The following is a 26,715-nucleotide window of genomic DNA, read 5'->3' as shown; positions in this document are numbered from 1 at the left end:
TTCGGATCCCTACTTTTGTATCTTTGGGGTAAATACCCAGTAGTGCAATTGCTGGATCATATGGTAGCTCTATTTTCAACTTTTTGAGGAACCTCCATACTGTTTTCCAGAGTGGCTGCACCAGCTTGCACATCCACCAACAGTGTAGGAGGGTTCCCCTTTCTCCGCATCCCCGCCAACATCTGTCGTTTCCTGACTTGTTAATTTTAGCCATTCTGACTGGTGTGAGGTGGTATTTCATTGAGGTTTTGATTTGGATTTCCCTGATGCCGAGCGATATTGAGCACTTTTTCATGTGTCTGTTGGCCATTTAAATAAAATATTTTTAAAAAAATACCCAAACTCCTTTTTTAAGAAGGAATGGTTAGAACTTCTCATTTCAACAAAGTGATTTAGAATTTGCGTTACAATGAAAAAGGACACGCTCCAAAGCAAAGGGTGAAAGAAGGTCAAGGCCAAATAAATTTTGTTACAAATATGTGTTTTTGAAACCACTGTGAGGCAAAGCAGAGGGTACGGACTTTGAAGTCAGATTTGTGGGTTTACATCCTGGCTCTGGCATATTTTAATCTCATGACCTTGTTCAAGTTATTCAACCTTTCAAAAACTGAGTCTTCCACATATTAAGACAGCTATAACAATGCCTACGTCACAAGTGTAGATGGTAGACACAAAACACACATTTCCCAAATTCCAATTAATAACTCTGTGCTGCCCACATCCTTCCTGCATTGTCAAATATGATCCTCAGGTCTGTGGAAGATGTCTGCACAGACTGCTGGGGAAATGTTCCCTCCTCCCATCCCTGATCACGAGAGAAGCTGAAAACACTCTGCATCATAAAACTGGGACACTTCAGGGATTGCTTCTGTGCTCTGAGAAACCACCTCTGAAGTATGTAATGCTCATGGCTTTCTCAGTTAATACCGTGTTACCTTGGTAATACTCTTTAAACTGATCTTTCTCCTCAAAAAAAAAAGTACTTGTGAATTCTCTTTGTTAAGTCAGAACAGGAGGCAAAATATAATAAAAATAAGTCTGCTAGATTTTTTTCTCTTTAAATTAAGAAACTGAGAGCCTGGGATGAATTGAAATTAGCATCAGGTCACTGCATGAATTAGTCACAATAATTAATTAATGACTGTTCAGGGGATGGCACGTAACAACAGATAACCAGGAGTAACAGGACCGTCGCTAACAATGTAACAACTGCAACCACTTCTTCCCCCAGTAACAGCGAGGATAATGTTCTGCCAGAGCTTACAGTACACATGGGGTCCAGGCCTCAGCCCCCACCTTCCTCTGCTGCAGGGGAAGGACACACTGAGCAAAAAGCTGTTGGAATCAGCTGAGTCCCTGAGCCACGGTATTTGCCTGACCCTGTTTTCTGTGCTGGATTTGCCATCCTGTTATAAATCAGTCAGCGCAAACCCCAAAGTATATACTCTGTTCATTTACTTAAGAGCACGCCAACCCTGCAAAGGGCAAGGGGTTTTGAGGAAATCCCAACTAACTGACGGGGGGAAAAGGCCAAGAGTATGGATTCCTCTGTCAGAGATAAATGGTACCTATCAACTGCATGCACAGATCCCTGAATAAATACCAACAGCATTCCTTTGTGTTGTTTTAAAATTCAGATTACATTAGGAAAAGAGCAAGGTAACTTACTTTTTGTCACACCGCTAAGTCTTTACTCCGTTTGAATGCTATTAGCATCAATGGGAGATTTTATTACCTCTCAAAGTGTGTGTAAAACCCAAGTGTCTCTAAAAAGTACACTTTGTTGACATTTATCATAAGGACTATTAAAACAACATATAGGGGCGCCTGGGTGGCTCAGTTGTTAAGCGTCTGCCTTTGGCCCAGGTCATGATCCCAGAGTCCTGGGATCGAGCCCTGCATCGGGCTCCCTGCTCCGCGGGAAGCCTGCTTCTCCCTCTCCCGCTCCCCCCGCTTGTGTTCCCTCTCTCGCTGTGTCTCTCTCTGTCAAACAAATAAAATCTTCAAAAAAAAAAAAATATTAAGACAACATATAAAAATGTCAATGTTTCATTTGAATACCTAGTTGCACCCAAACTAGCTATTGCACAATTTTAGTTTACACAGGTTATTAACAGAACACACACTCTGGTCTGATTAAACCGCATTATTCGTCCTGAGGGAAAATCCGATGCTGCTTCGTGGTAGGCCACTAACACTTAAAGCAATGCTTTATGAACCCTACTTCACAGATGAGAGATCTCAGGCTTGGGAAGATGAGAAACTTGTCCAAAGTGACATGGCTGGCAAGTGACCAAAGGGATGCAGACCCCAAAGCCCAGCTGAGGGTAAGTCTGCCGTGAACGCTCTGCTGTCCTTCCAGGCGCAGCTGCGCTATCATCGACCCACCTCCTCTGAGATGACCGCCAGGCTTGCAGTGCCTCTGACCCACCACCCCTCGCTGTAACTGTCCCAAGTGAGCAGCAGGCACTGATCTGAATCTCCTCTGACCCCAGGCCATCCCTAGAATGTTTTAATAAGACTCTCATAACCAGATTGTCTTCTTGTCCTCACCTCTATCTCCTGAAAGCTGAGGTCAAGGAGATCAGATTATGATTCATTAGGATTACACTACATTTTTTTTTTTTTAAAGATTTTATTTATTTGACAGAGAGAGAGACAGCGACAGAGGGAACACAAGCAGGGGGAGTGGGAAAGAGAGAAGCAGGCTTCCCGCCGAGCAGGGAGCCCCATGTGGGGCTCGATCCCAGGACCCTGAAATCATGACCCGAGCCGAAGGCAGTCGCTTAACCAACTGAGCCGCCCAGGCGCCCCAGGATTACACTACATTTTGACTCTGCTGCTCGGTCATGAAACACGCCAGCTGGCTGGGTAAGTCCGGTGGCTGGAGATGTGCTTCTAAAGCCACAAGTGAGTTAATATGCACTCAGTTCCTCTGTAAGCTCACTGTTCTATGACGATGACAAAGCGTTCCCTGGCGATGTGGTGAAGAGAGCACAAGTTTTCGGAATCAGACACAGCCGAGTTAGACTCTGTGCCTTCCCCCCTAAAACCTGGTGATCTTGGGCAAATCAAGTAAACGAACCTCTCCAAGTTCAATGTCCTCATCTGCAAAACGTACAGAAAAATGCCTGCACCATGGGATGTGCTGGAAAGTGCTAGTTGTTCACCGACACTTGGTCTTCCCTGCTCCCGGGGCTCAGGAAGGAACTACTTTTCCAGGTCCCCCCCCACCCCAGCCCCAGGATCAGGCTTGGCCACATGACTAAGTTCTCTCCAGTGGAACGTGAGTGGGCTCGCCCCTCCTGGGTTTTCTTTGCTCCTTCTCGTTGGAGAGAGCCTATGATGACAAGCCCCTCAGGGATGGTAGAGAAACACCATCCCAGGAACCTGGGCACTAAGGAACAGCATGGAGCAGAGCCACTCATGAACTTGGACCATTCACAACGTGCCATTGGTGAGGAAGAAATAAACATCGGTCTCTTTCCAGCTGTCGCCTATTGCCGAGTCCCTTTGTTAGAGGAGCCCGACCTTACCTTAACCAGCACAGTATGTATTAGCACCTAGCCCACTGCCGGGCATTCTATACACAAATGAGGACCCCACCTGCCACTGTAACTGTCCCCACCCCGCTGCCCACACAGGCCGAGGGGCCCCACGGCCACACACCCCACTGCTGCCCTTGGCTACAGAAGGGCAGAGTCATGAAGTGAGGGTGCCTCCGGGGGAGGACGAAGCCCAAACTTGCAACGGTACAGAAACCACCTTCAAACGGTCTTTGATACAACTGCCATCCTCTTTGCTGCTTCTGCTGGGATTCTAATCCTGTTTCTGAGGTTATAGTTTCTGAGGTCAGAAGTTTGCAGACACAGCCCTGGAAGGGATTTCAGGAGGCCACGGAACCCGGGGCATCTGTGTCGTGCACATGGTCTTCAGCCAACCTACAAATATTTATTAAACACCAGCTAGGTCCCTCCCACGTGTCTGCTAAATGATGGAGGTGCAGACATTAGCTTCTCCCTTCCGCTTCCACGAGACTTTTATCCAAATAAAGTCAGGTGAAAATAAGTAACTTATTGTGGACATCTGGAAGGGGAAAAGGGAGAGGGCTAACAGCCACCCTCTCTGTCAGGGCTGGCTTCTGCTAAGGGGGCCACTTGGCCAGGCACACGCCCCCAGTCCCCCCCCGCCCCGCCCACATCTCTCAGAGCCGTGTCTCCCGCTGGGAGTGTCCCAGCCATGACACTCATTTTCTCTAAAACTGCGTTTCGGTGAGCAGAAGTCTCTGTCAGTGACATTCTTCAATTTAACATGACTCCGTGCTGCCCCCAAACCTATCCTTCCCTCCCTCCTTCCCATCTCATCAACCCAAAGGCTCAGATCAGAAGCCTGAGAGAGGGCAAAAACCTTCCTCTTTCTCTCTGTTTCTCACCCATCGGATCCAGTTCATCAGAGTCCAGACCATTCTGCCTCCAGACAGTGTCCCGAATCTGCTCACTTCTTTTCATCTCCCTTGCCAACCTCCTAGTGAAAGCGAATTAGTCTCCTGTGCTACTTTAACCACCTCGTACTCAGCCTACACTCCTGACCCCTCAGATCTATTCTGCACATAGTATCAAAATCATGTTTTTAAAACATGAATTAGATGTTCACAGTCACGCTCGTGTTTCAAACCTTTCAATGGCCTTCCACTGCTTTGGAATAAAATGCAAACTTCTCCAAATGGCCTCCGAGGCTCTGCTTGATCCGGCCCTGCCTGCTACCCACTGCGCAATTCCTGCTCTCCCTCCTCTTCTCCACGCTTGCTCCCTCAGGCAGCTTAAACACACCACCTTTGTAGGGAGTCCATCCCTGGTCACAAAATTCAAAGTAGTTTTCTTTAATACTCTCTCCATTGCATGATAATACTGTCTTTCGTTTGCTCTCCACCTACCCCAAATTGTACTAGTTCTTTATTTCTTTTTGACTTGTCATTAATATCTCTGAAAGGTAAACTCCAGGAAAGCAGGGGTCATACTACTTTTATTTACTTACTTATTTTTTTGAGAGAGAGAGCACATGTGTGCATAAGCAGGGGTGGAGAGGGGCAGAGGGAGAGGGAGAGAGAGAATCTTAAGCAGGCTCCACGCCCAGTGTGAAGCCCAGACACGGGGCTCGATCTCACAACCTTGAGATCATGACCTCAGCCAAAATCAAGAGTCAGATGCTTAACCAACTCAACCAACCAGGGGCCCCGGAAGTCATACTGCCTTTACAGTGTGTGCTCGCTCTCACCCTCAGCCTGTCCATATATGCTCTTTTCATCCTCGCCCAAACCCCAGGTGGTAGGGACTAATATCTTCATTTTACAGATGAAGAAATCCAAGAGAAAGAAGTTAAACACGTGCTTTGGGTCATGCAGCCAGTGAGAAGCAGAGCCAAGTCCAAGCCAGGAAGTCGTGCCCAGAGTCCACGTCCCTCATTATGCTACCATTTATGCCTATTATAATGCAGTGGGCCTGGCCCACTGGAGGAGCCAATCAACGCTGGCTCCATGAATGATCAAGTAAACTCTTCTAAGTCTGAACATCTGAAAAATGTGGCATCTTTATGCGTTCCTTTGCCCATCCCTTGTTCTATCATTTATATTCGTATGCATACTTTCACCCCTAATGTATAAGCCCCTCTAGGGCAAGAATCACTTTTCATCCATCTTCATGTCTCTCATGGTATCCAACATAATGGCGGGTGCTCGGAAAGTTTGCTGAGCATTTAAAGGTTAGTAGAAATTAACCAGAATGGCAATAGACTAAAAGTCAACTAAGTGTTCCTGTAAAACAATAAGTACCAACGGTTGCCCTTTGTCATTTTCGTCCCTTACAAAGTTAATTTGGTCCTATAGATATTCTGGGTTTAAAGAGCCCTTTTACAGAGTGGGCTTTCTACCCCATGAGTGAGTAGGAATCATCTTCATTGGGAGAAATTAAGTGGGAGAGCGGGAGAAGGAGAACTATTCCCGGAGCTTTCTTAGAGTCTGTCCTAAATGCAATAGCGCAGGCGGCAAGCATGCTGGTCAGCATGAGCTGCTCCCTGCCCCACCTCTGCCGGGTTCCCAGTATCCACTCCCTCCCAGCGTTTCTCCCAACTCCTGCTAACCCACACGGTGCCCAGGGCTGAATAGTCTTTTCCCCGGAAACACGCGGGAAAGGGACTAAAAATACAGGGCAGTATAGCCTACCCTCAAATATCCACCTTTCCCAGTGGGATGTGCCTTCTAATATGGGGCAGGAACCCTTTAGCGAAGAGAATAAGCTCAGCTTCATAGTGAAGCAAATCAGATGACTGGAAATCTGTCGTTCAAACCTTCTCTCTCACCACCACCACCACACTACCAAACAGAAACATCTGGAAGGCAGGACAGTCGACTCAAATGCCCAAGGAGGCCAGCAGCCACAGAGACTTGTGACTCTCTTCCAGAGTAAAGTAATGGGAGAGGTGGGGGTGAACAGGGAACTCTACCCTATCTAAAGGTGTCTGTTTGGGGCGCCTGGGTGGCTCAGTCATTAAGCTTTCTGCCTTCAGCTCAGGTCATGATCCCAGGGTCCTGGGATCGAGCCCCACATCGGGCTCCCTGCTCTGCGGGAAGCCTGCTTCTCCCTCTCCCACTCCCCCTGCTTGTGTTCCCTCTCTCGCTGTGTCTCTGTCAAATAAATAAAATCTTTTAAAAAATAAAAATAAAGGTGTCTGTTGAAAAAAGATATGTTGAAGCCCCAACCCCGAGTATCTCAGTATATGACTGGGCGACAGGGTCACTGTAGATGGGATCAGTTAAACGAGGTCCTGCTGGAGCCGGTGCCCCTACTCCAGTGTGACCGATGATCCTCGTAAGAAGGACGCAGGAGGAGAGACACAGGACTCCGCAGGAAGGTGCAGGCAGAGATCGGAGTGACGCATCTAGGAGCCAAGAGACAGCGAGGAGAGCCAGCTGTCGCCAGTCCCGAGAGACAGCAACGGAGCAGACGTTCTCCAAACCCTGACAGGGGCCAACTCTGCGGACACCCCGTTTGTGGTACTTCGTTCTGGCAGCCCGTGGAAAGGAATAGTGTCCAAATTCAGATTTCTAAAAAAAACCTGTGTTGGCCAAACACATCTGTGGGCTGGATCCAGCTTCGAATATCCCAGGCATAGTGAGCACTTTTGTCAAAAAATAAAAATGCTGTTAACAAAACGTTTTTGTTTTTGTTTTTTTGTAAAAAGAAAAAAAAAAAGCAATCTCCCGGAAGTTACACCTTTGCATACATACTTATAAAGAGCAGAATTATCTTCTAGAGCCTGGCGGGTGGAAGCACAGTCCTAGAGTCAGACTGCCTGGGCTCAGACGCTAGCCCTGCTCCCGGTTAGCTGTGGGTGCGGATTCCTGCGTCTTCTCCTCGCCCGGAAGCAGGGCGGTAACCTGCCTGAGGCAGGTAACCTAACCTGAGCCGGTAACCTGCCTCGCAGACGGGCGCGTGGCATGCTGGGAAGCCGTGTGAATTACACAGAGGGAGGGGCCACGGTCCAGGCCGCGCGGTCTCTTACAGGCGGTATCACTTGATTGCATTTCACTGTGCGTTATTATCGACTGGCTTTATTGTGAACTCATCTAGCACGGGGCTGGGGTCTTGGTCATTCTCAGCTTCCTTGCTTCAGTGGGACAGGGAGTCAGACACAACCGGGGAAGGAAGGCAGAACTTTCTTCATCTATTTGACTCCTGTGCCTGTGAACTTCCCGAGGGTCAGACCCAAATCCTGAATCACCCATAGGACCCAGCTGAAAGGTTACGCACAGCTGGAGGTAGGTCTGCGGCACCACCGTTCCCTCGAGCGGGAATGGGAGCAGGAATGCTCCATTCCAAGGTCAGGGTTTGGACCTGGGTTTGTCTGTTTCCTTTCTGCTTCTCCTACACACATGACAGGTAGAGCAAATCAGGGTGATACACCCTCACTGAGGAGTCTGAGAAAACCTACTAAACCCAAGGCAGAGAAAATAATACCAAGCACATGACAAATGTAGCCGTCAATAATTTTGCAATAACCAGCAAATGCTGAGAAATGCACTTTGTCTCTACGGCTGCCCGATGCTGCCTGGTGAGATGCCTGAGAGCATGGGAAACAAAATCCCAGTCCAGATGTGGGATACAGAAGCTGTCCACTGGATTGCCGGCATTATCTGGACAAAGCCGTGATACGTCGGCCACCTGTTTTGTAAATAAAGTTTTATTGCTACTCAGCCCTGCCCATTAACTAAAGTACCGTCTGTGGCTGCTTTTGTGCTCAAGCACAGAGTAGAATAGTTATAACAAAAACTCAGAAAGCCCCAAAAGCCTAAAATATTTACTATCTTGTCTTTTACAAAAAAGTTTCCCAAGCCCTCATCTGAATCTTCCCACTGTGATTCTGCTAAACATCAAGCTCTCAGGGAACAGAGACCTTGTCTGTCTGGCTCAGATCTCTATCTCTGATGCCTCAAATACCTGCTTTTAGGTATGAAGATGGAGCCGAATAAATGTTGAGATTCTACGACGGGTAGTGTGAGAGGATGCCCACTGGGCCGGGCCAGTGTCCAGAGCTCTGTCCCTGCTGAAAGGCCTGACCATAAGGATCTGGGAGCTGCCACTGGATGCCCCTCGGTTAACTACCTACCTAGGAGCCCTCCGTGAGCACCAACTTAGACAAACAAGCGGGGCATAATCACTACAAGAATTCAATAATGCTGAGTTGTCAGGACAGATTAAACCTAACTAAGAAGCACCTTTCAAAATCCCTTTTCTATATATATATGTGTATATATATATATATGCATTTACATTAGGAATGTTTGAAGGGAATAAACACTTGCAAAGCAGTTCAAATGTAAGGATTCCTTCACACAGAGGAACCCAAAACAGCTGTCAGAAGCCAAACAGTTATAAACACAAATGCTCAAGGTACTGAGGGAAAAAAAAGATTTTCAGATTGGAAAGAAAAAGCCCCATCTATCCTGCCATAACAAAAGCAAAGAAAGAAACGGAAAAGCCAGACATTTCCTGAGAAAGATCCTTTAGTGTTAATATTAAAAGCATGTGCAAGTTCTGGCTCCAATAAAATTGTTTATGGTTAGGTTTAAAGTAAGAAAGGGTCCTTTAACTTGGAAAATGATCACACAGAACGTGTCGCATAAAGAAAGAATTCGCTATTATTTTTCTCTATTTTTTCCACTCACTCTAAAGAACTATTGCTTCCATCCACATGTCTTCAAGGCACGCTCGGACAGGAGCCTCTCCTGGTCTTCTCTCTGGGCTGGCTGTGGTTACATCCAGGGTCCCCGGGACCCTGAGCACTGGGGCACCTTCTTGTCAGGAGGTTCGTGGAGCTATGACTCTCCTACATAACCAAGGCATATTCTCCCGTAAAGTTTTTTTGGGTAATACTGAGTTCCCATCTTTAAAGGCAGTGGAGGTTTTAATTACAGTGATGATAAGATCACATTTAGATTTAAATAAAGGTGGCATTTATTGCCTCGGTTTCTGATGAAATATGAAAAAAATCAAAATGTCAGTCTGAAGGGTGACCTGATATAACAGTAAAAGGATTATTTGTAAGTTAAATACTCTATCAAAGAAATCCTGATATAACAAGTTTTCTTTAATTAATTCCCTCTTAAACCCACTTAATTCATATTTCATTCATATCCCCTGCAATAAAAAATCTGGGTACTACAGAAAAATGTCATGGCATGGTCCATATAAACTGTTCTTATAACATTCAGAGAGTCTATTTATTCCATAGGATGAGCAAAAAAATCACACAAGGATTGATTCATTAGACCTGCTTTGAAGAGTGTTATATTCCAGTTAGAAGAGGATTTCCCTATTTCATTCATTCATTTATTTACTTATTTGAGAGAGAAAGAGAGAGAGCAAGCATGAGCGGGGGGAGGGGCAAAGGGAGAGGGAGAAGCAGACTTTCCGTGGAGCAGGGAGCCTGATGCAGGACTCGATCCCAGGACCTTGAGATCATGACCTCAGCCGAAGGCAGATGCTGAACCGACTGAGCCACCCAAGCGCCCTCCCTATTTCTCTTGCAGTCACACCATAAGAGATATGGTCCAGCACTTCCTAAAAGACTCTTGAAGGCCCTGGGGCTCTGCATGGAGGTAGCTGATGTCTCACCTTGACCTTGCTCCCCTGCTACCTGCTGAGAACACGTGATACTGAAGGTCTAACAGACACCGAGTGTCCCCTCTTCCTCACCTGACCTTATTTTGCCACAACCTTCAGGATATTATTTCCAGTTCTAACATCCGCCCTTGGGGGATGGTGTGCCTCTATTAGAATTAATATAAATGCACTTTCATCAAAAGGAAACAAAATAGGGAAAGAAAGTTAATGGCTAATTACAGAGACTCATTGCTTTTCTAGGAGAACCACACAGGCCAAAATGCTGCTTCTCTGTCAAACTCCTTCACAAGACTGAAATTCTACAATGAAATGACAACCACTTTTCATGACCAGCTAAGAAACCCATCTGAGGAGATCAAAAGTCCAGGCTCTATGGGCTCTTGGGAGTCCTGACCAGATGCCCACAGCAGATTTTTACACGGTTTGACTTTTCTTCTTTTTTTTTTTAAAGATTGTATTTATTTATTTATTTGAGACAGAGAGAATGAGAGACAGAGAGCAGGAGAGGGAGGAGGGTCAGAGGGAGAAGCAGACTCCCCGCCGAGCAGGGGGAGCCCGATGCGGGACTCGATCCCGGGACTCCAGGATCACGACCTGAGCCGAAGGCAGTCGCTCAACCAACTGAGCCACCCAGGCGCCCCGGTTTGACTTTTCTTCTTAAACGAGCTGTGCTGATCTTCCCTTGTTTGTTTCAAACCTGTGTGGGAGTGTTAATAAAATCGAACATCATCCGTAAGTCTCTCCGATTGGTATGATGGATCCCTACTTCAATTCTCTTCTTTGTTCTGCTTCTTGATGATGTGATTTCAGCATCTCTCCGAAGTTTCCAATGATTTAAGGAAATGATATAAAAGCACCATTGAAACCACAAACAAACACAAAGTCCCAAACATCTAAAGACTGAGTCTCCAAATACATAGTATGATGGGATAGTTTTGGTTCGAAGGGATCAGGAACCAGTAAGTAAGATATTTTGCTGCTGGTGAGAAGGGCCAAAAGAAATAAGGAACAGGATGAGAGAAAGAATAAGGTATATTTCAGCTTAAAACTACTCACATTCTAGTTCAACCGGGAGGCACTATTACCAAAACCTAAATGTGTATGCATTTGAATGGACTTAATCAACCCTACTCTTACCCCAGGATCTTTCAGTAGACAAAGCTGCTTCCTGTTTCTACAAGAAAAATTATGCAATCGGGAGCAAACTCCCCCAGCTTCACAAAAACACACCATGAGTCTATTTGTACCTGTGCCCTTGCAGAAGCACCCTCCCTTCCCGGGCAAGGTGTGTGTACCACCTGGGCTCTGGATCCCACCCCTCCTCTCCCTCGAGGACAGGACTTCTCAAACTGGGAGTGTGCATCAGAATCACCTGGAGGGCTTCTTAAACCCACCCTGGCCCAAACCCAGAGTTTCTGACTCAGGAGATCTGATGTGGGTATTGATAATTTACTTTTCTAACAAATTTCCAGGTGACGTTGATACTGTTGGTTCCAATTAGCAATAATCACGCCTCGGATAAACCTCATTGGCTACGATACTGCCACTGCGCAAAGCTGATACTGTTGGTTCCAGACCAAGCATTGAGAAACACGATCCTAAGAACTGCTACACTGATTTTGCCCTTTCATCCCAGATTCCTGAGCCTCTCCCTCCAGGCTGCTTCCTGTCCTAAGCATATAAACGTGTTCAAATTTCTCTCATCTTAAAACACAAGCAAAAATCTCCTTTGACCTCATCGGGAATGGGCATAGTATATATCTCTCTCTTCTTTATGTATTCAAATGCTTAAAGGAATGTTCTCCATACACCACCTTCTTCCTTCCGACTTACTCCTTCCTGCTCTGCAACCTGACATCTGCTCTCTGTCAAGCCCACCAAACACACACCTGTCAGGTCCTGCATCAACTGGAGTTTGCAAGTCAATGGATACTCAATTATCTACCTTACACAGTCTTTCTGCTCTATCTGGCATTGCTCACCTGTCCAAGTGGCATTCCCTCCTCCTCTGGGTCTTGTAACATCTCTCCATCCTGGGTCTCCTATCACCTCACCGCCCCCACACCCCCGTCCCTTTTTGGTCTCCTTTTTAGAAGTGTCCGCTTTCACCATCCCCTTAAGGTTGATAGTCCTTCAGGCCCTGTCCTTGGCCCTCTTCTTTTCACTGTATACTTTTTTTAAAAGATTTATTTATTTATTTTAGAGAGAGAGGGCGCGTGCGCGTGCAAGCAGGGGAAGAAGCAGAGGGAGAGGGACAAGCAGACTCCCTGCTGAGAGTGGAGCCCAATGCAGGGCTTGATCCCGGGAACCCAAGACCATGATCTGATCCGAAATCCCGTCAGATGCTTAACCCACTGTGCCACCCAGGTGCCCCCACTGTACATATTTTGCCTGAGAATGCTCATCTATACCTGTATCTCTAACTCACATCGACATCCTGATGACTCTCAAGTCTAGACCTCTCTCTTAAACTTCAAATTCATATAACAGTCATCAGTTAGACAATTCCTTCTATTTGTCCAAAAGGCACCTCAAAGACATCAATGCCTAAAAGTGAACCCATTACCTTCTACCAAATTCCTGTTCTCCCTCCTTTATCTTAATGCCCTCCCAATTACTCAGTCATGCAAAGCAGTCCTTAAAGACAAGCATGTCTTCATGTCTCATGCTCAATCATATCCCAAGTCTGTCCAATCCACCTACTAAGTATATCTCAAATCTGTCCCTTTGTTCCCATCTCTGTGACCTCTGCCCCAACTTCAGTCAACATCATCTCATCTGGACAGGTGAGATGGCCACACCATTCAGGCGTCCTGACTTCTAGCTCCCTCTACCTAATCTCCACATTGCACAGACTGGGATCTTTGAATCACACCTGCTAATCCTCTATGCAAGAAATTGCTCAGTGGCTCCCATTACCACTGAAATAGTTTCTACATCTTCTGCAAGGCACTCAGAGCTTTCAATGTTTGCATCCTTCCTATCTCTCTGACCTCATTTCTAGTCACCCCCTTCTCATATTTTAAGCTCTAGCATTGCCATGTGACATGTCACATTCTCTCACATCTAAAAACTTCTGTATATCCTATTCCCTCTGCCTGGAAAACTGTTTCTCTGTAAAACCCTTGCGCCAGTATGCTCTTCTTTACAAAACCTTCCCCAGTCCTCTTGGATTTAGGTCCCTCTCCTGCTCCCACTCTACTGGGAACTTGCCCTCGTGAAAGAAATCATCTGTTCGCAAGCCTATCACTACACTAGACTGGAAGGTTCTCAGAAGTAAGTCTTTGAATCTCTCATGCTGACAATACCTGGCTCAAAATATGAGCCCTACTAAAAATAATTTTTAGATAACATTATCGGTGACTCTGAACAAGGGAACACACACATTTCAAGGTCACCTGAAATACTAAATTTTAGACAGTCAATGTCATAGATTTATTTCACTTCAATTAGAACATGTTAAATCTCTTGTTCACGTCACCTCTTCCAGGAATGCGAGGAGACACAGACATTAGATTTGGGGATGCTTAGGAGTCTGCTAAAATTTTTTTTGAAGAGGAGCACCTGGGTGGCTCAGTCAGGATGCTTAACTGACTGGGCCACCAAGGCGCCCCAACCTTACAGATATTTTAAAGAAAACTAGTTCCGATGGGCACAGCAAATAAACAGGTATTTGGGGCTCAAGAAACAAAAATGAATAGAACTAAATGAACATACTTGCATTTTCTGTAAATGTCACTGCATGTGTGCAGCAAGCTGGAAGGTCCACCTATCCCATTTCAAATTAGTCATCGCTTGTAGCTGGATAGGAAAATGCTGACAGATCTGTACTAGATAAAAGAGATCACAGCAGTCTTGGAAACAACCCACTTTTATGATGAAACCAACTCTTACATCCATCCATGCCTCCAAACACAGCTTAGGCCTGAGACCAAGTTGAAGAATGTCCAAAAAAATCTTGAAGAATCCAGATGTTCCTGTAATCATCACTGATAAATTTCCCAAGAGAAAAGAACTTAAACAAAGATGGGAAATTCCAAGATTCAATACCAGAGAACATTTGCATGCAGAGAATCCTTGCACTCAGGCCTCAGGAAATCATGGTCCTATTGTTCACTGACGTGGTCAGATGTCTAGAGTTTTGTGCTGAGGTACACCCTCCCAGACACCACCCTTCTAGAAAGTGGAGGGGAATCACACAGGGGCAAAAAGACACAGACATAGAAAACACACTCTTAAAAAGAACTGAAGGAAGCAGGGAAGTTTAACAATTATTAGTAACAAGGGATACCCTCTGAATCCCTTCTGTGTGCCCGCATCATGCTGAGAGCACCACGTGCGTGGTCTTCACCTATTCCTCACAATACCTCATTGTCTAGAGGTTGCATTATTATTCCCAGGTTACAAAGGAGAAAACAAAGGAGTTATTAAGAAACTTGCCCAAGGTACAGGACTTAGAAACATGGAAAGGGGAGTTGAACTCTTCTGATTCCGAAGCCCCAGCTCTTGAGAGAGAAGAGATTGGCTATATTCTAGAGTAGGGGTTACCAAAGCCATTTGTGCTAGAGAATCAACTCTGGAGCTTTTTGAAAAACAATACAATTTCTGGGGTGCCTGGATGGCTCAGTCAGTTAAGTGACCAACTCTTGATCTCAGCTCAGGTCTTGATCTCAGGATCGTGAGTTCAAGCCCCATACTGAACACTGGGCGAGGAGCCTCTACCTAAAAAGAAACAAAAACCCAAAACAAAACAAAACAAACAATTTCCAAGGTCCCACAACCAGATTCTGATTCAATTGAACTGGCATAGAGACCAGGAAGCTATATTTTTATAATGGTCTCCCTCAGAACTCCAATGCTCTCCTGGGTCTGAGAACCACCGCTCCAGACACACACACACACACACACACACACACACACACAGCCCCCAGCCCTAACAATCAGAAGTTCCCAAATATGGTCACAGCTGTACTGGAACAGAGCTCAATCCCTGGAAATAGCGGTTGTTGGTTCCAGTCCTCGTTTGGCCATTTCCTAGGCAGGCAGCCTTGGTCAAGTCATTTTCTCTCTGGTCTCAGTTTTCTCCACTGGAAATGATGGAAGATTACTTCCCTCAAAAAACTGTCATTAACCACTTTCTTACACCATACACAAAAATAAATTCAAAATGGATGAAAGACCTAAATGTGAGACAGGAATCCATCAAGATTCCAGAGGAGAACACAGGCAGAAACCTCTTTGACCTCGGCCATAGCAACTTCTTGTTAGACATGTCTCCAGAGGCAAGGGAAACAAAAGCAAAAATGAACTACTGGGACCTCATCAGGATAAAAAGCTTCTGCATAGCAAAGGAAATGGTCAATGAAACTAAAAGGCAACCTACGGAATGGGAGAAGATATTTGCAAATGACGTATCAGATAAAGGGCTAGTATCCAAGATCTTCTAAAGAACTTATTGAACTCAACACCCCAAAAACAAAATATCCCGTCAAGAGATGGGCAAAAAACATGAACAGACACTTCTCCAAAGAAGACCTACAAATGGCCAACAGACTTATGAAAAAATGCTCAACATCACTTGGCATCAGGGAAATACAACTCAAAACCACAATGAGATACCACTTTACACCAGTCAGAATGGCTAAAATTAACAAGACAGGGAACAACAAATGTTGGTGAGGATGTGGAGAAAGGAGAACCCTCTTACACTGTTGGTGGGAATGCAAGCTGGTGAAGCCACTCTGGAAAACTGTATGGAAGCTCCTCAAAAAGTTAAAAACAGAACTACTCTATGACCCAGCAATTGCACTACTCAGTATTTATCAAAAGGGTACAAAAACAGTGATTCGAAGGAGCACCTGCACCCCAATTTTATAGCAGCAATGTCCACAATAGCCAAACTATGGAAAAAGCCCAGCTGTCCATTGACAGATAAATGGATAAAGAAGATGTGGTGTGTATATATACAATGGACTATTACTCAACCATCAGAAATAATGAAATCTTGCCATTTGCGATGATGTGGATGGAACTAGAGGGTATTATGTTAAGCAAAATAAGTCAGTCAAAGAAAGACAAATGCCCTATGATTTCACTCATATGTGGAATTTAAGAAACAAAACAGATGAACATAGGGGAAGGGAAGGAAAAATAAAATAAGGTAAAAAGAGAGGGAGACAAACTATAAGAGACTCTTGACTCTAGGAAACAAACTGAGGGCTGCTGGAGGGAAGGGGGTAGGGGACTGGGGTAACTGGATGATGGACATTATGGAAGGCACTTGATGTAATAAGCACTGGGCGTTATATGCAACTGATGAATCACTCAATTCTACCCCTGAAACTGATAATACACTGTATGCTAACTCAATTAATTTAAATTAAAAAAATTTTTTAAAATTTAAATTAAGGACCAGATGCAATTAGGTAAAACTCCAAACACTGTGGTTGGTATGAGGTAGGTGCTCAGCAGCCACAACCCCATCACTCTCTGAGCAAGTGATCCCTGCCCGCCTGAAATCAACCACGCAGCCAGGCTTTTGCAGTGGGCCTTGGTGAGTGTACAGTGTGGGCTGCCACTGGCAGCACCCATTCCCCCACCCCCACCCCCACCACTCCCGAAAGTGGCCTGTGATACGAGGGAACCCACCTCAAGCCCCAATTTAGCGATGTACCCTGACTGGCCTGATCTCATCAGCCTCCACCTGGCTCCCTCACCCCAGGCCTGGCAGTAACCAGAGCCTAAACCCACCAGGGCCTCAACCAACCAGCAACGGGTGCTCCTCTGGCCACAGAGACTGGTTTGGAAGAACGGCTGGGTATGTGCCCTAAATTCAGTCAAAGAGAATGAACCCTGAGACTTGTGTTTGAGAGTTGGAGGGAGAGGGGAGTAGCTCCTCTTCCAGATGGTGGGATATGTCAACCTGACACTTGGCAACCATTTTGCTACCAAATGCCTTTATCAAACTGTATCTGAAGCTTGACCCAATTCTATGTTTTTGAGATCTGGGCACCAATAAATTCCCTTTATTTTCTAATTTAAACTGGTTTGAGGTGGTTTCTCTATTACATAGACTGAAAACATTCTCAAGTATACAGAATTGCCTGGATGGCAGAAGTGAGACATGACCACTTAGACCATGTCTAAGTCAGATTCTGTGACATCTTTTTTTTTTTTTTTTTTAAGATTTATTTATTTGAGAGAGAGAGAGCATGAGTGAGAGGAGGGGCAGAGGGAGAGAGAAAGAGAATCCTCAAGCAAACTCCAACTGAACGCAGAGCCCAGACTTGGGGCTTGATCTCACAACCCTGAGATCATGATCTGAGCCGAAACCAAGAGTCAGATGCCCAACCAACTGAGCCACCCAGGCGCCCCCGGATTCGGTGACTTAGACTATTACAGTCAGTACCTGTGGTAAGATTCACAACACTTACAGTGACGGGGTTCTTCAGACTGGAATGCCCTGCCCTCCTTCTCCTCCTAAAAATCCTCCTCATCTTTCAGGGCCCAACTTAAGTGCCACCATTGCTGCAAGGTCTTTTCAGAGGAAGCAGTTAATCAGTCTTCCCACAAACACTTACTGTCCTTCTTTTCTCCCTCATTTCACTGTGAATTTTTCTCATGCTTACCTCCCTTTCCACGTAGGCTGTGACACCCTGTGTAGCCAATAGCACAAATCTCCCTGATTGTGCATATCCAATGCCTAATGTGGGGCTGGACATGCAGCAGACATGTAGTAAACTTCCCCTGATTCATTAAATACCAGACAACTGGTTAGCAGGATACACGCGGTGACCATAACACTGCCACACGTTCCTGGAGTCTTGCCTTCTGCCTTGAAAGAATCAAGGAGAAACCTATTCTCTATCTTGCATGGTTGATCTCCAATTACAAGTGGTTTTTTTCTTTCTCTCCAAGTTCAATTCAGGTGTGATAGGGTTTGTGATGATGTAGGTGGTTTACAGTCTTTTCCAACTGTATTAAACTACTCAGATCTTAACTTGTGCAATCAAGGTAGAAAACTCAGGTCCTCTTGATACCCTACCATAAGTTATCTTCAGTGATCTCTGAAAAGATGTAAGGACACCTTCTCCTCTTCTGTCATACATCACAATGCTAAATTCTTTTTTTTTTTTTTTTAAGATTTTATTTATTTATTTGAGACAGAGAGAATGAGAGACAGAGAGCATGAGAGAGAGGAGGGTCAGAGGGAGAAGCAGACTCCCCGCTGAGCAGGGAGCCCGATGCGGGACTCGATCCCGGGACTCCAGGATCATGACCTGAGCCGAAGGCAGTCGCTTAACCAACTGAGCCACCCAGGCGCCCCACAATGCTAAATTCTAACATCATCCTATATTACCTATGGTGGGAGGTTTTTCTCCTATGTTTGTTGTATTTCCCTTTTTTTTTTTCTCAAATGAGGAAAGTGGTTAAGACAGAGGAACTCTGCCCTAGTGCTGATTCCCCGGTCCTAAATCTGGACCTCACATGAAATGTCTGGATCTGCCATGGTTTCATATGAAACCTTCCTCCAAGGGAAGGAAATACACACCATAAACTGGAGTCGATGTGCTCACATTTCAACACTCAATCACATTCTCAGGAACTAGGAGATACCCCACAATTCAAAGTCCCCCCTAATAAGGATCACCTTGGTCTGGAGGAATGGGGCCATAAACCAAGGAGGGAGAGTGGCCTTTAGAAGCTGGAAGCAGATTCTCACCCTAGAGTTTCCAGAAAGAAATGCAGCCATGTCAATACCTTGCTTGTTATAACCCAGTGGGACTTGTGTTGAACTTCAGACCTACAGAACCATAAGATAATCAATGTGTGGTTCTTAGAGCCACTGAGTTTGTGACAATTTGTTATGACAGTAATAGAACACTAATACACTGACTTTCCCATACAGGTGACTGCTAACTCTTTGGGATCCAGAGCAGCCTCTTTCCAAATTGAGTGGGGCTGTTTCAAAGAAACCCTTAGGTTTAGGTTTATCAAACGTGAAGCATGATAATAGAGCATGGTCATAAGTTGAGGTCAAGTTAGGAAAAAGAAAACACTATTTGAATTTAACAAGGATCCAAAGAAGAGGAAAATTCAGGTAACTACTCCAATATGAATATCAAACATCCCTTTCATATTCACAAAACAGACCTGAATAGGTAGATGCCTCCCTTTAACTAAAACACCTTCTCTTCTTTTCTTTAAATAAAATGCATTTATTCATTAACTCAACACATAATTACAGAGCCCCTTCCATGGGCCTGGCACTGTGGCAAGTCCTGACAAAGGGCTACCTTCAAGATGCTTACAATCTATGTGAGCTAGGGCAAGCATAGAAATAAATTCTTCACATCTTAGTTCATCAATGCTAAAATAGAAAATAGGAGTAGAATCACAGCTTAAAAATTATATCATTATAGACAGATGTATAGATTAAGAGCTAAGCCATGTGTATTTATCACCTATCGCTAATAACACACTTGTTGCTTAAAGCAACAAACATTATTTCACCCAGTTTTAGGGCTCAGGAGTCTGGGAGTGGCTTAGCCACTGGCTCAGAGTGTTTCACGAGGTTGCAGTGAAGCTGTCAGCAGGGACCGCAGCCAATTCAAGGCTGGACAAAGGCTGGAGGAGGCATTCCCAAGCTCACTCGTGGGGTTTCTGGCACACCTCAGGTTCTCACTGGCTGTCTGCCAGAGGCTCAGTGGCCCACCATGTGGGCTTCTCCATAGGGCCACTATGAAAAGGCGGGCATCTTCCCTCCAAGTAAGTGACCCAAGAAAGAAAACGACTGACAACAGAAGCCAATGCCCCATTATAATCTTATTTCAGAAATGGCATGCCATCATTTCTGCCATATTCTATTGGTCACACAGACCAACTCTGGCCCAAGGTGGGAGAGGATATCCCCGGATTTGAGTATCTGGAGGCGGGAAACACTGGTGGCCATGTTGGAGGCTGGCCATAACACCACGTTCTTCCAAAACATCTCAACAAGGGAAGCCAAGCAGAATGAAAAGCCCCATACATCTAATCACTGTAGCTGCTTAGAAAGTAGTTTAATTCTATTTTATTTATTTATTTAAGCCCCAACGTGGGGCTTGAACTCACAACCCTGAGATCAAGAGTAGCACGCTCTACCAACTGAGCCAGCCAGGTGCCCCGAAAAGAGTTTTAAATTCTAAAGTGCAGAAAGGAATCCAAAAGGTTTTGCCCATTCTGGTTGGTCCCTTATTGTTCTCTCAGCTTCTCCTGGCCGCTCCTTCCCCTCAAAAACATAAAATGTTAGAATAGCTTCCTTTATGCTTATATCTCCAAGTCACATAAGTAGCAATTTTAAAGTGGAAATTGCAGTCCGATCCTAAACCCAGGGAAAATCTGCCCACGCCATTAAGTGCTTCCTAGCCTATACTTTAGGGACTACTCTGTGATTATCATTATTTACACCCTTCCCCAGATGTCTCCTGTGTGTTTCAAGATCGGAGTTTGGTCCAACAAATTGAAGGCAGCGGAGTCAGCGGACGGGGACTGGCACTCTGGGGTAAAGGTGCTCAACGACGGACGGGCACCCGGCACTTGGGGTTTCTTATGAAACTACGCATTTGGACGTGCTGGCCGACAAGAGGGGGGATGGAAAGGTTACTCTCGCTCAAGATCAGCCGTTTGGAGGAACGTTCTTTCCCCTGACCTGGTCCTCTGGTGTGCACGCTCTCCAGAGACATCTTGGCACCAGGAGCCCCCAGGCCAGGCCCCCTCACCACCACAGTCATCTCTCCTCCTGTTTGGGGCCAGAGTTATACTTCCCTGAGGCATTTTTGGCCTCGTTTCAGAAACAGGAAAGGCCCTAGTCATGAAGTGAGGTATTGTGCCCTTCGTCAGGAACACATGTTGTTTTCATTCACCCATCACTGCCCCCGATCCACAGGCCCAACCACAAAACCAGGAGGTGTGCAGTGACAGAAAGTAAAGACAGAAATTTAAAAAAAAAAAAGATACTGTCTAAGGGACACAGGTAAAAAGCTAATCTTCAAAAAAAAAAAATTCTTTAAAACTACAAATAAATAAATAGAGCAAAACACACGATTCGCCTGGATGCTCCTAATGCCCACTTTCTAAACACACTGCCGTGCTTGTTAATACTGCCCGTCGGAGGGGGCTTCACAAGCCTCAGGAGCAGCCGAGGGGCACATGGCAGCAGAGAGACCAACGCAAGGGGGTAAAGACGAGGTGCAGCCCCGAATCTATCACGGGTTCGTGTACCATCCATATGACTGCCACTCAGATGGCAAGGATTTCACCTGAGCTGGTTTGTGGACCTAACAAAGGAGAGAGCAGTAACACACTCGTGGGATCCAACCATGCTTGATAAGTCTTTCCAGATTACACAATTAAGGGCTGCGGGGCTGGGTGGTATTTTGAGACATTCTTCTGTACTCAGAGCATTGCCTCCTCCTTTTGTTCCCACGGGGTACACTTGCCCAGTGCCTCCAGGGAGGGAGTGGGGGGCTCAGGGAGGCCTGAAGGTCTAGGTGAGCAGGGGCCTGGCAGCCCAGCTTCCCCAGGAGGAGGGGATGGTGAGCAGAGCCCCGCACACCTTCACAGACTCCCAAGTCCTGCGTGTGGCAGGGAAGCGTCCACAAGCCCCCGGGCCTGCAGGGAGGGTGGGCTGAGAGATCCAAGCCCCTAACAGCTTGGTTCGGGGGAGGACCCCAGACACTTGAGAGGGAGGGGGGGTTTTCCACCACCCTAGTGCAAAGAGGCATCTGCCGCAGATTGGACAACTTCACAGAAAAGATTTTAAATGTGATTTCTTGCACACCGCAGTTTTTGGTCTAAGATTTATACTCATTACCATTTCTAATCTTCCAATACCTAATAGCTTTCCAGCAGTTAACAACATCCAATGTAATAAATGTTTAATAACTTTTCTTGTTTTACTCTACAAACATACATATATATAAGTATATTTGTATATATTACAAATATACTTATATATATAAAAGCCATCTCCTCTGACACACATTGTGGTGCTCTAATGAAAAGAGAATTGGCAGGGGCGCCTGGGTGGCTCAGTTGGTTAAGCGTCTGCTTTTGGCTCAGGTCACGATCCCAGCGTCCTGGGATCGAGTCTCGCATCTGGCTCTGCTCAGCGGGGAGCCTGCTTCTCCCTCTGCCTCTGCCACTCCCCCTGCTTGTGCTCTCTCTCTCTCAAATAAATAAAAACTTAAAAAAAAAAGAAAAAAAGCATTGGCAGGCATGTTCTGAAATGATTTTCTCTCCACTGCTGGGCACATAAAGGACGCTCAATGAAAACCTGTTGGCTGACGGTGACAGCGTCCAGAGCAGCTCCCAACTCCCCCAGACTCTTGCAATCAACAGCACACACCTGCCAGCTCGTTGGCCAGGATCAGGGGTGTAGTATGTTGGGATGAATGAACCTTTTCTCTATGCAAAATTAACGTGTTTGCACAGAATACAATTCATGATATGGGTGTGACTTTAAACACTGTGAGCTAACCACTTGAGGATGAAACAGATAAACCCGTGAGGGCTGGGCCTGTGTCTCTCTGGTTACCTAATGCAGAGTTCCAGAGTCTAGAAGAGTTCCAGACACTGTAGGAATTCAGTAGGTATCTGACAAACGTGGACAGTCACAAGACACAAGACCTCTACCTCCAAGTAGGAAATATAAAGTAGAGGTGGCTTCCACAGACACAGCCAAGGGCAGGATTCAAGAGCCCAACCAAATCAAGGGCCGGCTGGCTTTCCAGGGTCCCCATCCAAACTGGAGACACTTCTACAGACACCAAAAGCTCAAAGCCCGCAGGAGGGAGGCTGCATGGAGAGGAAAGAGCAATTTATCAGCCCTGGACTTAAACTTCCTCCAGCTCCTTCCTATTGTTCAGCAAGATATGTCTGTGCTTTGGATGAAGGATACTGCCCCACGTACTGTAGTGCTAACATGACCTACATTCCAGAAAAGTTCTGATTTATGAACTGGTACCGAGCCTGCATCAGCTGGTGCAGAATGCCACGGCGACTGTTTTGGGGGGATGTGCAGAGGGAGTGATTTTCCTCGGGTGCATCACCATCAGCTCTGGCTCTCTTAGAGCCTCTGAACTCACTTCAGGTAATGGTCTTAATCAAAGAACTGACATTCTGGCCCTACACCATGAGATGCTTAATGAAGTTATTTAAGGATGCCAAATAGGGGAAGTCCTCTTGAAAAGGCAAAGCAAAAGGAAAAGAAAGAGAAAGAAAGACTGATTTGTTAAAAGACCTCTCAGAGCAACTGAGTCACCCGAGCGTTAATCAAAGGTGACTGGGAATGTCACTGGGGGATGGGTCCCTGGAGAACTGAGTTCCCTGTGAAACCCACAGAGTGAACCTCTTTCTTTCAGCTGGACGTTACCGAGCTTCTAGTCTGAGCACGCGTTGCACTGTGAGCCACAGAAGGCTCCCTCTCTCCTCAAGAAGCTTCTGATAGATGTTACCAGCTAACATTTTGATTAGCAATGCACTTCCATCTCATGTAATCTCATTTAATCTGAGCTGTGAATCAGCAGCAGGGATTATTTTCCCTGAGAAAAACTGAGACGTGGGCTGTGCAATGAGGGCCTCGTGCCAGGTCACTCAGCTCTGCAAATGGCACGGCATAATAAGGACGGCAGCCCACATTCCTGGTTCCCAGGCCTTCCCCAGGGCCGCAGAGCACCCAAGAGCGCCCAGGAAGCAGGAGCCAAGTCAAGGCAGCCGGGAGTACATGAGGACAGAGGAGGAAGGACAAAGGTGAGGGGTCAGGACGGGGGCCCTGCATGTCAGGGAGTGAGCAGAACCGCCTGGAGCGGGACCAGCCGCTATCTGGTGCATCTTCAAGCCCCAAACTGCCATGAAGAGATAACAGCTTTCTTTGGCAGGCGCTCAGACAGGAGGTTATGCGTAGGCACTTTTCTGGCAATGTCCAGACAAACCAACCTCTCTCCGATCCAAGCTGAAAGCTTTGACAATAACAGAGTTGGTAGACAAGGAAATCCTAAGGGTGGCATTCCTCCAGGGAAAACGTTATGCTGAACCGGGGCCAGGGCGGCAGACACCTGTGAGCAAGTGAATTCCAGAATGTGCAGTCATGGGCTGCCTCCCCTGAGGCTGGGCGGCTGGCCTCTCCTCGGGAAAGAAAAGAAGACCAGGAGATGTCTTCCCACCAGCATCCCCGAGCAGGTGACACCCCCTGCACACACACCTCTCAACTGCCTTTTGGGAGGGCATGGAGAGCATTAGCCCTGGATAAAAAGTATCAGGAAACTTAATTTTCTGAACTCCCAGAGTTTTGAAACCTGATGCATTTATCAAGACTCCCTTCCTGGGACACCCGCGTGGCTCAGCTGGTTAAGTGTCTGCCTTCAGCTTAGGTCATGATCCCATTGTCCTGGGATCAAGTCCCACATCGGGCTCCTTGCTCAGCGGGGAGCCTTCTTCTCCCTCTCCCTCTGCCTGCCGCTCCCCCTGCTTGTGATCTCTCTATCTCTCTCTCTGACAAATAAATAAATAAAATCTTTAAAAAAAAAAAAAGACCCCCTTCTTGCTGAATAAATAATTCTAAGTCAGTGACCTTCCTAAGGACTCATGTCTGATATACAGTTTGAGGTCTTCAATTTTGATTATAAATTGCTGTATTTAATAGCTGTAATTCTAGCAAGAGACTATGTGACGACCACAGTGAGCTACCACCTCTTACCCATTAGGAAGGCTATTAACACAAAAATAAATACCAAATGTTCGTGAAGGTGTGAGAAACCAGAACCCTTCCGCATGGCTGAGGGGAATGGAAAATAGCACAGCTGCTGTGGAAAACCGTTGGTTGGGGCCCCAGAGAACTAAGCATAGAATCACCATGTGACCCAGCAATCCCACTTCTAGGTATATACCTGAAGGGATTAAAGGCAGAAACTCAAACAGATATATGTACGCCAATATTCATGGCAGCACTATTCACAAGAGCCAAAATGTGGAAACACCCCAAGTGTCTGTGGACAGATGAATGGATAAACCAAATGTGGTGCCTCCATACAACAGGCTCTTATTTAGCCACAAGAAGAAATGCAGTTCTGACACCTGCTACACCACGGAGGAACCTTGAAGACAGTATGCTAAGTGACAGAAGCCAGACACAGAAGGATAAAGAGAATACTCCAATTATAGACACAGAAAGTAGATAAGAGATTACCAGGGACTGGGGGAGTTGGATGGGGGATTATTGCTTAATGGGGTACAGTTTCTGTATGGGGTGATAAGAAGGTTTTGGAAATAGTGGTGATGGTTGTGCAACATTGTGAATGTGATTAATGCCACTGAACTGTATATTTAAAAATGCCTGAAATGGTAAATTTTGTGTTATGTATATTCTACCACAATAAAGACAAATAACCAACCAAACATGAAACTAAAACGTAACAGAGAAATCAATGTGGAAATTAAAAAAAAAAAAAAAAAACAATGATATATAAAGAGCTTACTCAAGAAATATTTTTAAAAGCTAAAAATAGAACTACCCTATGACCCAGCAATTGTACTACTAGGTATTTACCCAAAGGGTACAAAAATACAGATTTGAAGGGGCACATGCACCCTGATGTTTATAGCAGCATTATCAATAATAGCCGAATTATGGAGAGAGCCCAAATGTCCATCTAGTGATGAATGGATAAAAAAGTTGTGGTACATATACACAATGGAATATTATCCATCAAAAAGAATGAAATTTTGCCATTTGAAATGACATGGATGGAGCTAGAGGGTATTACGCTAAGCAAAACAAGTCAGTCAAAAACAAATACCCTATCATTTCACTCATATCTGGAATTTAAGAAACAAAACATGAACATGGGGAAGGGGAAAAAAAAGAGAGGGAAGCAAACCATAAGAGACTCTTAATGATAGAGAACAAACTGAGGGGTGATGGAGGGAGGTGGGCGGGGGACGGGCTAGATGGGGGATGGGGATTAAGGATGGCACCTGCTATGATGAGCACTGGGTGTTGTACGTTAAGTGATGAATCACTGAATTCTGCTCCTGAAACCAATATTACACTACATGTTAACTAACTAGAATCTAAACGAAAACTTGGGGGGAAAAAAGAAACTTTTTTTTTTTAAAAAAAGGGACTGTGTTAATGGCACACTCTGTTGTCATAAAGTTAATTTCCAACGCTGGAAGAAACACAGGAAAGTGGGAATATTCGCAACAGTGCTAAATTAACTATATTGACATAGTACTTATTCTAAACCAGGAATTCTCTTAAGGGCTATCCACATATTAACTCTTATAATCCTCACAATAATCCCTTGATATAGGGTCTATTGTTAGCCCATTTCAAAGTTAATGATTCTCAGACACCTAAAAGTTAAATAACTTCCCCAAGGTCATATAACCCGTAAGTGACAGAGCCTGAATTTAAACCTAAAAAGTCTGGACCTAGAGTCTTCATTTTAACAACTAAGCCTCTTCTTGTCAGTATAAAAGACATAAAGGTGAGTCC

The 26,715-nt window shown here is 45.5% G+C and overlaps 1 protein-coding gene and 1 pseudogene across 3 annotated transcripts in view; both read right to left on the bottom strand.

The window, feature by feature from the left end:
- The window catches only part of SMYD3 (SET and MYND domain containing 3), a 647,362-nt gene that overhangs the window by 169,836 nt on the left and 450,811 nt on the right, over positions 1-26,715 (bottom strand). The gene's annotated exons all lie outside the window — the stretch shown is intronic.
- On the bottom strand, positions 11,623-11,736 carry LOC145722426 (U4 spliceosomal RNA; annotated as a pseudogene).

Source organism: Leptonychotes weddellii, chromosome 6, assembly GCF_054177405.1.
Source record: "Leptonychotes weddellii isolate Sample4059 chromosome 6, ASM5417740v2, whole genome shotgun sequence".
Lineage (NCBI taxonomy): Eukaryota > Metazoa > Chordata > Mammalia > Carnivora > Phocidae > Leptonychotes > Leptonychotes weddellii.
The sequence above is the reverse complement of the archived record's forward strand: the minus strand, read 5'-3'. Positions and strand labels throughout refer to the sequence as shown.